Raw genomic sequence first — 5,377 nt, forward strand, 5'->3', positions numbered from 1 at the left:
TTTAAAAAAAAAATAGAAAGTTATAAAGTAAAAAAAAAAATGAAACAAGTTATAAAGTAGTTATCTCATAAAATAGTACATAAATACTGAAATCTGGTATTGCTAAATGTTTAAATGTTAAAATTACCTGAAGAAATTAACTATTAAATATTCTTTTTAATCTAGTTAATTTATATAACAATATTTTGCATTATATAATAATCTATGATCAAAGAATAAAATTAAGAAAACATAGCAACTACAATCTAAGTTCCCACTGTTTTACAACCATTAGTAACTTTTGATATATATTTTTCTAGGATGCATACTAATCATGTATGTATAAGGAAAATTATGTCATGCACATACAAACTTTTAATGTGTGATTAGCAAAGTTAAATTCCATTATCTCTAGTGCTTTACAATTTGCTACTTATCACACAAAATTATTACTATATCAATAAATACAAATTCTTTATTATCATTTTTAAAGTGTGAATAAAATCCCATTATATCAGTACTCTATTATTTATTGGTACAACTCTTACTGTTAAGCACTTTGGTTGTTTCCATTTTTCCATTTTAAAAATTTCTGTGGACAGTTTCATGCTTATATATTTGGGTTCTTTTCTTATTTTTTTCTTATTTTTATGTGTATGAGTGTATTGTTTGTGTGTAGGTAGGTGCACCCGTGTTATAGAAATCCCCGGGAGGTTAAAAGATGGTGTGGATCCCCTGGAAGTGGTGTTACAGATGATTGTTATCCACCATGTGGGTGCTAGGATTCGAACCTGGGTCCTCTGCAAGAGCAGTCCATGCTCTTAACCTCTGAGCCATCTCTGTAGCCCCTTCTTATTATTTCTTTAGGGTAAATTTTCTTTGTAGAATTTCCAAGTGGAAAATTATTAGGCATGTTTTACTTTACAGTGTTAGTACAAAAAAGAGTTTCCACCTTATTAGCTAATTCCAGAGCTTCCAAAGACTTTAATAAGTGACAAAAGAGTGCTTTGTATCGTGATGAATTGGATAGAATAATGAGAAGTTTGCCTCTAACAATCATAGATATAGACTTCTAGAAGATAATGTCTTGGTGTTCTTTGCTCAGCATCATAGAACAAAGCTGGCTCAGTCTACACTGAACATGAATTTCCTGTGACAGTTCATTCCTCACCTTTGTCTTTCAGCTCTGCTCCAAGATAACATCGCTCAAGCAGTAACTTGTTGCAAAGAGGGTTGTGAGGGATCCACAAGGCATTAAAGCATGGTATGTTTTAACAGTTAAAGGGAAAACTGTTTTAAGCATTCATCGTGCTTGTATATGGAGTGAGAATAGACTAAATGGCCAGTGTGGTGGGGCTGGAGAGATGGCTCAGTGGTTACAAGCACTGCACTTCTTGCAGAAGACCGAGGTTTGGTTTTCAGCATCCACATGGTTCCAGTGGCTCTGACACCCTCTTCTGGACACTGCGGGCATTGTACACATGTGGTGCGCTTAACATACACTCAAACAAAACACTTATACACATAAAATAAAATAAAAATAAATTAAAAAATTTCTGAGCATGGAATTTAGTCCCAGCACTTGGGAGGCAAAAGCAGGCAAACTGTGAGACTGAGGTCAGCCTGGCCTACATAGCGAGTTCCAGGCCAGCTGTGGCTACTGGGAGACATTGTCTCAACAAACAAACAAAACAAAACAAAAAGGCCAGAGTATAATAGAGAACCGAAGTTTACAGTTACTGGCTTCAGCAAACAGTATGAAACTTTCACCTTTGAAGAAACTATGCCTTGCCTCTGAAAATCTTAGGCTTTTGCTCCTACAATCATTTTATTTTAGGACGATCTAGGCCTTTTAAGATTTCCCATATTCAAGGGCTGGGGAGCTAGCACAGTCAGGAAACTCCATGCCACACAAGCGTGAAGACCTGAGTTTGCTCTTGAGATCCCACCAAAAAAAGCCAGTAGTCCCAGGTTGATGTAGAGACAGACAGAGCTCTGGGACTTGCTGGTCATACAGCTTAGCCTAATTGATGAACTCCAGGTCAGTGAGAGACCCTGTCTCAAAAAGCAAGATAAGGGGGCTGGAGAGATGGCTCAGCAGTTAAGAGCACTGACAGCTCTTGCAGAGAACCCTGGTTCAATTCCCAGCACCCACTCATGGCAGCTACAAACCGTCCTTAACTTCAGTTCCAGGGGAATTCGATGCCCTCTTCTGACCTCCGTAGCATTGCACGACATGGGTGCACTCAATACATGCAAGTAATACACTCATTCACATCAAATAAAAATAAATAAAATTTATTTTAAAAATTTAAAAAGCAAGGTGAGGCTGAGGAGATGGCTCAGCGGGTAAAAGCACTTATGCAAGTGTGAGGACCTGAGTTTGGATCCTAAACACTCATGTGAAAGGAGAGAAAAAAAAAAAAGCCAAGTGTTGCCTCACATTCTCTTAACCCGAACACTGGGGGTGATGTAGAATCAAAGACAGGAGGATTGCTGGGGCTTGCTGGCTAGCCAGCCTTGCCAAAAAATGGCAAGCTCCAGGGGCTGTATCAGTGGATCAGCCATTAAGAGCACTGGCAGCTCTTGTAAAGGATGTGGGTTCAGTTCCTAGCACCCACATGATGGCTAACAACTGCCTGTGACTCTAGTTCCAGGGGATCTGACACACTCTTCTGACCTCCATGGGCACTGCATGACATGGGTGCACTTACACACATACAGGCAAAACAACATACATGGAAGATAAAAAACATAATTTTTTTTTAAACTGGTGAGCTCCAGGTTCACTGAGAGATCCTGTCTCAAGGGGGTAAGGTGGAGAGTGACAGAGCATCATAGGCTTCCTCCTCTGTCCTCTTCATACACATTCATGAGCATGCACACATTCACATACGTGTACACACATACACTACACACCCAGATACACATACACACGGTGTCTTAGTTTGTTTCTTCATTGCTGTAACAAAATACTCTGACCACTACCAACTTGGGAAGGAAAGGGTTTATTCAGCTTATAACTCCCAGGTCGCAGTTCATAAGGGAGCCCAAGGTAGGAACTCAGGGCAGGAACCTGGAAGCAGGAGCTGGAGCACAGGCCATGGAGGAACGCTGCTTACTGGCTTGCTATCTCAATCCAGGTGTGTCAAGTTGACACTGAAGCTATCCAGCAAAACTGACCCCTTGTCAACTTGACACACAAACATCACTATTAAACCATAACTTTCCAATTTCTGTCCCCAAGATATGATGTTAATATCACAACCTAAGACAGTACAACCTTAAAGTCCATAGTCTCTTTTAAATGTCTCAACTGTGGGTGGGCTTCTGTAAAATCCAAAACAAGTACTGTCTTATTTCAAAGGGAAGAATTGGGCACACCTAAGCAAAACCTAAGTCCAGCAAAGTAGCTCAAGGCTGGACATTTGGGATTCACTCACGATCTTCTGGGCTCCAAAGGGTGCTGGCAGCTCCACTGCTGACTCTGCAGTCCACAGCTCACTCAGCTCGTCTCACAGACCCAGGCCAGCTCCATTCCACACTTACTGCTCCACACCTACTGCTGCCCTTGATGGTTTTCCATGGTCCTGGCATCTCCAAAAAGCTGGGGTCTCCACTGAAACTGAGGCTGAACCCTCACCAATGGCCTCTCTGGCCTCTGGAGTGCAATGCCTCAGATTCTTTCCATGACCCCTTCAATTCTGGGGGTCTTCACTGCACCTGAGGCTTCACTTTCACCAATAGCTTTTCCAGGCTTCTGAGGGTGCCAGCTGCTCTCTGTGACCCCTTCACACTTTCAACACCAAAACCATGCAGAAGACTCTTACACATTGCCAAGTCCTGCTTCCAGCTTGAGATAGAGGCCCTTGGGTCCCCTCTGTTCCACAGCTTCTGTGCACCAACCCTGAGGAAATACCTCCCATATTTCACCACAGCGATGCTGGTCTCTTGTTACTTGCAGCTGATTTTTCAGCCCCAGCTAACCAGCATCAATTGTCCCAGTAAAGCAAAGGTTTTGCTTCAGGTTCTGGTCCCTTCTTAATCACAGCTGATTCTTCAGGTCCAGCCAACCAGAACCCACTGATTCTCAATCCAAAATCTCACACGAACAGCCCTGATAGTCTCCACTTCCCTTTGAAGCTTCATAAGCCAGGCCTCCATCGTCTAAAACTCTTTCAGCATAGCTGTTCCAAGCCCCACTGCAACAAACTCTGAGCATGCAATGGCTTTTCCAGCCCAAAGTTCCAAACACTTCCACAGTCCTCCCCAAAACACCAAGGTCAGGTCTGTCACAGCAATAGCCCACTCTCTGGTACCAATTTCTGTCCTAGTTTGTTTCTTCATTGCTGTAACAAAATACTCTGACCACTACCAACTTGGGGAGGGAAGGGTTTATTCAGCTTACAACTCCCAGGTCACAGTTCATCAGGGAGCCCAAGGTAGGAACTCAGGGCAGGAACCTGGAAACAGGAGCTAGAGCACAGGCCATGGAGGAACGCTGCTTACTGGCTTGCTCCCTCAACCCAGGTGTGCCACGTTGACACTAAAGCTATCCAGCACACACAGGTACACAATTACTGAGGAATGACACCTAAGTTCATCCTCTGGCCACCACATGCACACACACACATGTGCACAAGCACCTGCACATGTGCCTGCACACAACTCATACACACAAAAATATTTCCCACACCCTCCTACTTCTTTGTCATATCTTGAAACTACTTGCCCCATAAGTAAGTGTTCCAGGCCCATGACTCACATTCATGTCCACCATTCTGCACTTTACCACCATGTGGGGAGAAGCAAACTAACAGCAGTTTCTAGGCATACCTAATAGACTGTGTTTTATTATTGACTACTATTTTGTTCCTCCAAAGGTTTGAAGTGCTTATATTATAAAGAAGACAATTTTAACCTTTTTCTCTGTGTTTCATTTTTCTCTACAGGGTGGCATGGAAAAAAACATTGTCAAGACAAAAAAAGTCTCTCTCAGTATGTTAAGGGCTGTAAAGTATAACTGCTGTATCTTCCTTCATCAGCTCATTCTGTCTCTTTTTCACATCATGGGAATAACAGATAAGTAGAAGGTCACACTGCCTTGGATTCCCCTTCAAATAGGATTTTTACAAGAACAGGAGCAAACTCTAATCTTTAGCCTAAGATGCTTAATGTTGAATAATGTATCTTTATTGAATGCATCTCCATTATTCAGTTGTTTGTTAGCAAAAATAACTCAGACTTAATTTTGAATGACACAGTATATTAGAGGAAATGTAACAAAAATTTATCTTAAAACGAAATGATCAAGCCAGGTGTAGTGCCACACACATTTAATCCCAGCACTCGGGAGGCAAAGGCAAGTGGATCTCTGTGAGTTCAAGGCCAGCCTGGT

At 41.9% G+C, this 5,377-nt stretch overlaps 1 pseudogene; it reads left to right on the top strand.

Moving 5' to 3' along the window:
• LOC103726246 overlaps positions 1 to 5,002 on the top strand; it is a 16,857-nt pseudogene extending 11,855 nt beyond the window's left edge.
• Positions 5,003 to 5,377: the final 375 nt, after the last annotated feature.

Source organism: Nannospalax galili, unplaced genomic scaffold (assembly GCF_000622305.1).
Source record: "Nannospalax galili isolate Female #2095 unplaced genomic scaffold, S.galili_v1.0 scaffold749, whole genome shotgun sequence".
Taxonomy (NCBI): domain Eukaryota; kingdom Metazoa; phylum Chordata; class Mammalia; order Rodentia; family Spalacidae; genus Nannospalax; species Nannospalax galili.